Raw genomic sequence first — 10,832 nt, 5'->3', positions numbered from 1 at the left:
AATAACTAAATAATGTGAACCGTGCCCCCAAATGTGATTAAAATAGATTATTTAGTGTGAGGGCCCCCTCCCTAAGACCCTCGCCCAGCTCTCCTCTGTCTTCAAGCTGACATCACTACTAATTCAAAGGCTTCAGTCTGAAGGCAATTTCAGAATCCACACCTTCTTACTAGTAAGAAAGGTCCTCCCACTGCCTGAGGGAATATTTCATGCCTTGTGCTCTCTCCTGAAAGAAGGCAGTGTCGTGTCTGCAATATTTCTTGATTGGGTTGGTGTGCTACAGGAAAAAAAAAGTCAGTGACATAACCTGGGCATTTGAAAAGGTAGGAACTTCTTTAGATTGAGCCCTGGTCCTGATCGCTTTCTCAGTATCTCAGAGAACCAAAATGAGGACAGATGTTCCTCTGAGATTCCACAGTGGAGTAACCAAGATCACTGTTAGGAAACAGACATCCTTCAGGGATCTCAGAAGGAACAGGGATGTCTTGGGATGGGTCAGTTATTTTCCACGACATTTTTTTTTTCATGTTGAAGTGTTAGGAACTAGGTGGGGCCTGCTGGAGCAAGAGAATGCTCTAAGGAACATGTGACTTAGAACAATTCTACCAACATAATTTTAAACTTGCTCTTCTTGCCTCATGAATTAATAATGGATTCCAAAGCTACTTTTTACCAATAAATTTTATGGGTTGTCACTTAGATTTGATAAATGAAGGAGGATCAGGCTTTCTTTAAAAAAAAAAAAAAAAAAGAGTGCTTAATGAGGTTACTGATGTGGAAAGAGGGATAATTAATTCCTGATACACAGAGAAAATGACTAAAAGACAGGTGACTCACTTTTTTCAAATAATGGATCATTGAAGCATCTGTAGCAAATTAAATCTCTGAAAACCATGTAACAGCTACATGAGGGCTTGCTAGATTTTACTTAGAAACCAGTAATAGTGGTTATCTAGGAGAGAAGTTGACTGTCTGGGGGATGAGTAGAAGAGAGACCAAATAAGACATGAGGCAAAGAGGACATCATCTGCACATACACATGCTCGGAGGGGAAGGAGCGATGCCATGGGAAAATATTTTTGGAACCTACAGTTTTACATGGAGCCAAACTATTCATCAAATATGAATAAAGTAAAATCCATTTGTTCCTTTTCCAGGAAATCTTCCCAACCCAGAGATCAAGCCAAGGTCGAACCTCTTTCTACATATTAGCCTCCTGAAAACAATTGAATTCTCTCAGCCTCAGTTTCCCTATTTGTAAAAAAGTGGAAAAGAATGTATTCAAATCAGTGTACTGATAAAAATTAACATATTCACGAATGTTTCCTAATTATTAACGCATGCCCGCAGTATCTTACATGCTGTTAACTGTTAACATGAGTATGGTGACCAAAGTTCTTGTCTGTGTAAATTCTTGAGTGAATTTCACACACACACGCACACACAATCCAGCTTGTTATTCTTCCCACCTGTGGTTTCCCATGATGTACTCTGCATATACATTAAATATGTAGGATAACAATAATACTCCCTCGTCATACTCCTTTCCCAATTTTGAACCAGTCAGCTGTTTCATGTCCAGTTCTGACTGTTGCTCTTGACCTGCGTGCAGTGTGTCAGGAGACAGGTAAGGTGGTCTGGTACTCCTGCCTCATTAAGAAGTTTCTGTAGTTTGTTGTGATCCACACAATCAAAGGTTTTGGCATAGTGAGGGAAGCAGAAGTACATATTTTTCTGGAATTCCCTTGATTTCTCCACGATCCAGTGATGGTTGGCAGTTTGATCTCTGGTTCCTCTGCCTTTTTAAAACACAGATTGTACATCTGGAAGTTCTGGGTTCACATATCGCTGAAGCCTAGCTTGAAGGATTTTAAACCTAACCTGCTTGCACGTGAAATGAGAGTAATTGTAACATAGTATAAACATGATTTGGCATCACCCTTCTTTGTGGTTGGAATGAATGATGACCTTTCCCTGTGCTGTGGCCACTGCTGATGTTTCCAAATTTACTGACATATTAGGGCAGTGTTTTAACAGCACTATCTTTTAGGATTGGGTCACCACCACTATCTTCATTTGTAATAATGCTTCCTAGGGCCCACTTGACTTCACACCCCAGAAGGTCCAACTCTGAGTGAGTGATCACACCATCGTGGTTATTAGGACTGAACTGTTAACCCATGGAATCTGATACTATCTTCAAATAAAGAGTATCAGAATTAAGTTGAATTGTAGAATATCCACCTAGTGGTCAAGAATTGTTCAGTGGTTAGTGGAACCCTCTCCATACTTCTTATAGAGGAATTTGGTGCACAGTTTTTATCTTTTTTTTTTTCTTATTAATACAGTATTTATTTGTCTTCTTTCTGTCAAGCCCTGAGCCAACCACTTTCCCCAGACTGCCTGGGGAGGTACAGGAAAAGGAACACCCAGGGCAGAGGAGACACGGGAAAAAGAACTATGGGAGGTGGATACGGCTCCCTCACATGGCGAAGAGGAGGAGAAAGGCTGCCAGCAGGCAAAAGAGCCCCATGGCCTCCGGGAGGGCAAAGCCCAAGATGGCCTAGGAGAAGAGCAGCTGCTTCAGAGAAGGGCTCCTGTCATAGCCAATGATGAGTCTCCCAAACACAGTCCCCATTCCAGCTCTGAAGCCAGCCACCCCTACTGTGGGAGCCCCAGCTCCAAGAACTTGGCTGCTGGGTCTATGTCCCTTGAAATGGCACTGGTGTGGAAGCTGTGGCTAGAAGTAAGTGAGGTGGTCAGGGGACGAGGGGCTGCCAAGCTGCTGTGGCTCTCATCTCTCAGAGTCTCCCGTCGTCTTAGCACCACTGCAGACAGTGATCGGCTCAGTAGTGTAGAGGTTCCCCTGATCAAGGAGGGGGTTGAGACGAACTTGGTGCAAGTGGATCCCTTATGATTATACACTGGAGAGGATGAATAGATTCAAGGGATGAGATATGATAGACAGAGTGCCTGAGTAACTATGGACAGAAGTTTGTAACACTATATAGGAGGTAGTGACCAAAACCATTCCAAAGAAAAAGAAATGCAAGAAGCAAAGTGGTTGTCTGAGGAGGCTTTACAAATAGGTGAGGAAATATGAGAAGAGTAAGGCAAGGGAGAAAGGGAAAGCAGAGTTCCAGAGAAGAGCAAGGGGAGATAAGAAAGCCTTTTAAAATGAAGAGTGCAAAGTAATAGAGGAAAACAATAGAATGGGAAAGAATAGAGATGTCTTCAAGATAATTGGAGATATCCAGGGGACTATTCATGCAAGGATGAGCAGGACAAAAGGAAGAAACAATAAGGCCCTAACAGAAGCAGAAGAGATTAAGAAAAAGTGACAAGAATATACATAAAAAGTATACAAAAAAAAAAAAAGGAGTCTTAATGATGCAAATAACCACAGTGGTGTGATCACTCACTCAGAGTTGGACCTTCTGGGGTGTGAAGTCAAGTGGGCCCTAGGAAGCATTATTACAAACGAGATAGTGGTGGTGACCCAATCCTGAAAGATAGTGCTGTTAAAACACTGCCCTAATATGTCAGTAAATTTGGAAACATCATCAGTGGCCACAGCACAGGGAAAGGTCATCATTCATTCCAACCACAAAGAAGGGTGATGCCAAATCATGTTTATACTATGTTACAATTACTCTCATTTCACGTGCAAGCAGGTTAGGTTTAAAATCCTTCAAGCTAGGCTTCAGCGATATGTGAACCCAGAACTTCCAGATGTACAATCTGTGTTTTAAAAAGGCAGAGGAACCAGAGATCAAACCGCCAACCATCACTGGATCGTGGAGAAATCAAGGGAATTCCAGAAAAATATGTACTTCTGCTTCCCTCACTATGCCAAAACCTTTGATTGTGTGGATCACAACAAACTACAGAAACTTCTTAATGAGGCAGGAGTACCAGACCACCTTACCTGTCTCCTGACACACTGCACGCAGGTCAAGAGCAACAGTCAGAACTGGACATGAAATAGCTGACTGGTTCAAAATTGGGAAAGGAGTGTGACGAGGGAGTATTATTGTTATCCTACATATTTAATGTATATGCAGAGTACATCATGGGAAACCACAGGTGGGAAGAATAACAAGCTGGACTGTGTGTGCGTGTGTGTGTGAAATTCACTCAAGAATTTACACAGACAAGAACTTTGGTCACCATACTCATGTTAACAGTTAACAGCATGTAAGATACTGCGGGCATGCGTTAATAATTAGGAAACATTCGTGAATATGTTAATTTTTATCAGTACACTGAGTTGAATACATTCTTTTCCACTTTTTTACAAATAGGGAAACTGAGGCTGAGAGAATTCAATTGTTTTCAGGAGGCTAATATGTAGAAAGAGGTTCGACCTTGGCTTGATCTCTGGGTTGGGAAGATTTCCTGGAAAAGGAACAAATGGATTTTACTTTATTCATATTTGATGAATAGTTTGGCTCCATGTAAAACTGTAGGTTCCAAAAATATTTTCCCATGGCATCGCTCCTTCCCCTCCGAGCATGTGTATGTGCGGATGATGTCCTCTTTGCCTCATGTCTTATTTGGTCTCTCTTCTACTCATCCCCCAGACAGTCAACTTCTCTCCTAGATAACCACTATTACTGGTTTCTAAGTAAAATCTAGCAAGCCCTCATGTAGCTGTTACATGGTTTTCAGAGATTTAATTTGCTACAGATGCTTCAATGATTCGTTATTTGAAAAAAGTGAGAGTCACCTGTCTTTTAGTCATTTTCTCTGTGTATCAGGAATTAATTATCCCTCTTTCCACATCAGTAACCTCATTAAGCACTCTTTTTTTTTTTTTAAAGAGAGCCTGATTCCCCTTCATTTATCCAACCTAAGTGACAACCCATAAAATTTATTGGTAAAAAGTAGCTTTGGAATCCATTATTAATTCATGAGGCAAGAAGAGCAAGTTTAAAATTATGTTGGTAGAATTGTTCTAAGTCACATGTTCCTTAGAGCATTCTCTTGCTCCAGCAGGCCCCACCTAGTTCCTAACACTTCAACATGAAAAAAAAAAATGTCGTGGAAAATAACTGACCCATCCCAAGACATCCCTGTTCCTTCTGAGATCCCTGAAGGATGTCTGTTTCCTAACACTGATCTTGGTTACTCCACTGTGGAATCTCAGAGGAACATCTGTCTTCATTTTGGTTCTCTGAGATACTGAGAAAGCGATCAGGACCAGGGCTCAATCTAAAGAAGTTCCTACCTTTTCAAATGCCCAGGTTATGTCACTGATTTTTTTTTCCTGTAGCACACCAACCCAATCAAGAAATATTGCAGACACGACACTGCCTTCTTTCAGGAGAGAGCACAAGGCATGAAATATTCCCTCAGGCAGTGGGAGGACCTTTCTTACTAGTAAGAAGGTGTGGATTCTGAAATTGCCTTCAGACTGAAGCCTTTGAATTAGTAGTGATGTCAGCTTGAAGACAGAGGAGAGCTGGGCGAGGGTCTTAGGGAGGGGGCCCTCACACTAAATAATCTATTTTAATCACATTTGGGGGCACGGTTCACATTATTTAGTTATTGTGAGCAGTTATTCATAATTCGTATTAGTTTTGCTGTCTTTTAGAGCTCACATTCCTTCTTTTGAAATTTATTTTTAATTGGAGGATAACTGCTCCACAATGTTGTGTTGCTTTCTGCCTACAAAGATGTGGATCAGCTTTAAGTACACATATAGCCCCTCCACCTTGAGCCTCACTTTTACCCCATGGCCCCCCACCCCATCCCTCTAGATGATCACAGAGCACAAGGCTGAGCTCCCTGTGCTATTCAGCAACCTTCCTTTAGCCATCTCTTTTACACATGGCAATGCATATATTTCAATGCTACGCTTGCAATTCATCCCACCCTCTCTTTCTCTTTCTGTGTTTGGAAGCCCTGTACTCTACATCTGCATTTCTATTCCTGCTCTGCAAATAATTTCATTAGCACCATTTTTCTAGATTTCATATATATGTGTTAAAATGTGATATTTGTTTTTCTCTTTCTGTCTGATTCACTCTTTATAACGGGCTTTAGATCTGTCCACCTCAGTTAAACTGAACTCCTATCTGCTCCTTTCTATGGCTGAGTGACATTCCATTGTATTTATGTACAACAATTTCTTTACCCATTCATTCGTTGACTGACATCTAGGCTGCTTGCATGTCCAGGCTATTGGAAACAGTGATGCAATGAACACTGGAGTACATGTGCCTTTTTGAATTACAATTTTCTCAGGGCATATGCCCAGAGAAGTATCCCCAGGGATTGCTGGGCCATATTGTAGTTTTATTCCTAATTTTTTAAGGATCTCCATGCCGTTCTCCATAGCGGCTGTATGCAATGAACACTGGGGTGCATTTGTCTGTTGAAGCACAGTTTACTCAGGGCATGTGCCCATGTGCCCTTTTACTTCCACGAGTTTGACTGTTTCAATACCTCATATAAGGGGATTCATGCAGCATTTGTCCTCCTGGGTCTGGCTTACTTCTCTTGGCATAATGTCTTCCAGGTTGATCCATGTTGTCTCATGACAGGATTTCCTTCTTTTTAAGGACGAATAATAATCCACTGTATGTGTATACTACAGTTTATTTATCCATTCATGTGTTGATGGACATTTAGGATGTTAACACGTCTTGGCTATTGTGGGTACTGCTGCAGTGAACTTGAAAGTGCTAATATGTCTTGGCGACCCTGATTTAAATTAACTTGGTTAAATACACTAATGTGAATGGGGAATACATATGGTAGTTCTGGTTTCTATTTTTTAACATTTGAGTAACTTTCATATTTTTCATCATGATTGAACCATTTACCATTGCACTAACAGGTAAAAGTATCCTTATTTTCTACACAAACTCACCAACTTTGACTAGGATTTCTTGTTTTTCTGATCACAATCATCCTAACAGGTGTGAAGTGATATGTCATTGTGTGTTTGATTTTCATATCCTGGATGATCAGTAGTGATATTAGACTCCTTTTCAATATGTCTTCTGCAAACAGAGCTCTATTCAAGTCCCTTGCATATTTGAAATAAAGGCTCCTAACCTTTTTGCTATTATGTTGTATAAGTTTCTTATACATTTTGGAAATTAACCCCTTATCAGGTTTTTTTTTTTTTTTTAAGTCGCTCAGTCGTGTCCGACTCTTTGCGACCCCATGGGCTGTAGCCTACCAGGCTCCTCTGTCCATGGGATTTTCCAGGCAATAGTCCCGGAGTGGATTGCCATTTCCTTCTCCAGGGGATCTTCCCAACCCCGGGATCGAACCCTGGTCTCCCACATTGTAGACAGACGCTTTACCATCTGAGCCACCAGGGAAGCCTCATATTTCCATAGGACCGATCATGTAATGTGCCTTATATTAGGCATTTTGTTGTTTTGATAGCAAAATTTTGAGGCAGGTATAGTTTTTATCTCTAATTACAACTATGTAAATAAACTGGTCTTCAGGGAGGCTGGGAAATATTTAATGTCACACAGTACTGGTGTGCATGGATGTCTGCATAGCCCAGGACTCAAGCTTTCCCTGGAAAGCAGAGTGCAAATTATTAGCTGAAGTGTTATTTACTTACGATTATTATGCTTACTTACTTATTATTATTAATATATCAAGTAAAGGTATGGTTTATTTATTATTATTATACTGTGGTTCAACAAATTATACTAATAAATTATGAATGGATTCTATGTCATCCATCATTTATTTATTTAGGGAAAAATAGCCAATGATTGAATGCTGGAATGAATGATTGATGGAGCTTCATTCCCTGGGTGTACTAAGAAAGTCTGAAAACACACCAAATGTCATTTCAAAAAAGGGCCTGATAGAGTTAACTGAATTAACGGCTGTAGTGTAAATTAGCACAAGAAATTTGGGGGGTACTAGTGGAAAAGCTTCTAAATGGATACAGTCCAGATATTGAGAGAATTTTGAAGATAATGAGATGAGAGGAATTTGGTTTCTAGTAGACCGAAAGCAGCAGAACAACAAGCAACACTAAGAACTGGACATGGAAAAATGAACTGGTTCAAAACAGGGAAAGGAGTAAGCAAAGGCAGTATATTGTCATCCCGCATACTTAAATTATATGCAGAGTACATCATGCAAAATGCTGGGCTGGATGAAGCACAAGCTGGAATCAAGATCACCGGGAGAAACATCAATAACCTCAAGTATGAAGATGATGCCACCCTTAGGGCAGAAAGCAAAGATGAACTAAAGATCCTCTTGATGAAAGTGAATGAGGAGAGTGAAAAAGTTGGCTTCAAACTTCAAACTTCAAATTCAAAAAACTAAGTTCATAGCATTCGATCAAATCACTTCAGGGAAACAGATGGGGGAAAAAATGAAAACAGTGACAGACTTTATTTTCTTGGGCTCTAAAATCACTGAGGACTGAGACTGCAGTCATGAAATTAAAAGATGCTTGCTCATGGGAAGAAAAGTATACCAAACCTAGACCGTGTATCAAAAAGCAGAGACATCACTTTGCTGACAAAGGTCCTTATACTCAAAGTTCTGGTTTTTCCAGTGGTCACATATGGATGTCAGAGTTGGACCATAAAGAAGGCTGAGCACTGAAGAACTGAGGCTTTTGAACTGTGGTGCTGGAGAAGACACATGAGAGCCCCTTGGACACCAAGGAGAGCAAACCAGTCAATCCTAAAGGAAATCAACTCTGAATATTCTTTAGAAGGACTGATATTGAAGCTCAGACTCCAAAATCTTGGCCTCCTGATGTGAAGAGCCAACTCATTGGAAAAAACCTTGTTGGGATGTTGGGAAAGATTGAAGGCAGGAGGAGAAGGGACGACAGAAGATGAGATGGTCGGATGGTGTCAATGGAAATGAGTTTGAGCAAACTCTGGGAGATAGTGAAGGACAAGGAAGTCTGGCATGCTGCAGTCCATGGGGTCGCAAAGAGTTGGACACGAATGAGCAACTGAACAGCATCATACAACCCTAGACCACAATGACTCATGCTCGTGTGGCAGAAAAAATAGAATTTCATGAAGGGATCCTATTGCATGAGCTTATGGCTAAGAAACCTGAGGGATCATGTTGTCCTGTTCAAGTCCATTTTGGAGCCATGTGAAAACACAGCTGAAATGAGACTGCTAGTACTGGAAAATCATGATAGACTTTGTGGCCATGGTTAAGTGTTTTAATTGTCAAGAAAAGCCCAGAGATCAGTAGAATGTGGTATAAGGGGAATTTAGAAAAACTGTGGGTGGGGGTTAAGATATGTGTGTTTAGTAAACCCTAGTCATGACCATTGAGGGAGACAAAGCTGGGTGCTGAAGCTGAAATGGAATGGGGTAGTAAGTTTTCCATACCAGATGCGTAGGGAGCTGGGGAATGTGGCAAGCACAATCTTAACCATGGAGGAGCAGTACCATTGTCGAGGAATTCCTCATATTTCCTAACTGGTGCATGCTACTGGCACTGGGGCTTTGAGACAATGTATTGAGTGACTCACTCTGCACTGCCTCAGTGAAGGGTGAGGAAGTCCATGGCAATGGAGCTTTGTGATATCAGCGTGAGTGTGACAATTTATTTTTGAGATTGCAAGCACATGGTATTTGGGGTGGGAAACAAGTGCATCATGCCAGATCTGGGATATTCCCTCTGGGTGGAGCTGCCTGGTCCTTATAAAAGGAGTCTCTACCACCATACTACTATCTTTGTGCTACTCAGTCATAGGTCTTATTTGGAGCCTCTGGTGCGTACAGTTTTAGATGTTTTTAGCACTTGTGTGGTAGGGTATAATCTTAGGGTAGAAGTGGCTGTATTTTAACAAATTAGTGCTCTCTATGGGAATAAGAAGATAATGAGAATTTAGGGGTAGTTTTAATCTTGTTCTTGACATCTTAAATGTGCTCTTAAAGGAGACGAGAGGAATGGAGTCAGCGGCACAATCTTAACCTAGGGAGAGTCAGGGAGATGAGATGCCGTGTTTCAGTGCACCCTGCATTCATTGCAAATGAAGTCTTCTCAGCCTGCAGTTCCACTGAGTGCTGCATGTGGGCCTTTGCGTTTCTCCTTGGAAGCCAACAGTCAAGTCAGTTAGACCAGCAACCAGAACCTCAAGGGAGAAATTAGTAGAGATGTTTTTGAGATTGGCTAGAAGTTTCACATCCTGATTATTCTTCTTCAGAGTGTGCTTGTATTCACACAACATTTGTGCAAGTAATTTTTCTTTGGAAAGTGGTAGAAGAGGGCTCCCTATTAATGGAAGAATAGGACTTTCTGTTAACAATGCTGTTTGTATTTCAGATTCCTTGAGACCCGGGGAAGTATGTCTCACCATCCGCATCCGCATCCACATCCACATCCGCAAAAGCATCAGCATCAGCATCACCATCAGTGCAAGGAGCCCTGCCATCCACCTCCAATAGTGTGCCCACCCAAGTGCCATGAGCCTTGCCCACCTCATCCATGCCCACCTCCAGTGAGCCAGCAGAAATGCCCTCCTAGGCCACCATGCCCACCCTGTGAGCAGAAGTGTCCACCCAAGTGGAAGTAACAGCACCAGATTTCATCTGGACCAAGAAACAACAAGATCCAGGCTCTCCCGTTGTCCTCCCTTCGGCCATGGTGATGGATTTCGTCTTCCTTAACCTCCCTCCTCAACCGACAGCTGACAGAGAAAAGGCTTGCTTCCTGAAGCTGACACCACCTTGTTGGATAAAGAGCAGCAGGATCATCACCTGATCGCCTTTTGCCATGTGCCCGTCTGTAATCTGCGATGTGATCTCTACCCTGTGAGCACTTAGTGTGTCTATTCTTTGATTCTCCAATAAAGCCTGTGT

At 41.6% G+C, this 10,832-nt stretch overlaps 1 pseudogene; it reads right to left on the bottom strand.

The window, feature by feature from the left end:
• Positions 1-2,482: 2,482 nt before the first annotated feature.
• Positions 2,483-10,460, bottom strand: LOC113882902 (annotated as a pseudogene).
• Positions 10,461-10,832: the final 372 nt, after the last annotated feature.

Source organism: Bos indicus x Bos taurus, chromosome 3 (assembly GCF_003369695.1).
Source record: "Bos indicus x Bos taurus breed Angus x Brahman F1 hybrid chromosome 3, Bos_hybrid_MaternalHap_v2.0, whole genome shotgun sequence".
NCBI classification, from domain to species: Eukaryota; Metazoa; Chordata; class Mammalia; order Artiodactyla; family Bovidae; genus Bos; species Bos indicus x Bos taurus.
The sequence above is the reverse complement of the archived record's forward strand: the minus strand, read 5'-3'. Positions and strand labels throughout refer to the sequence as shown.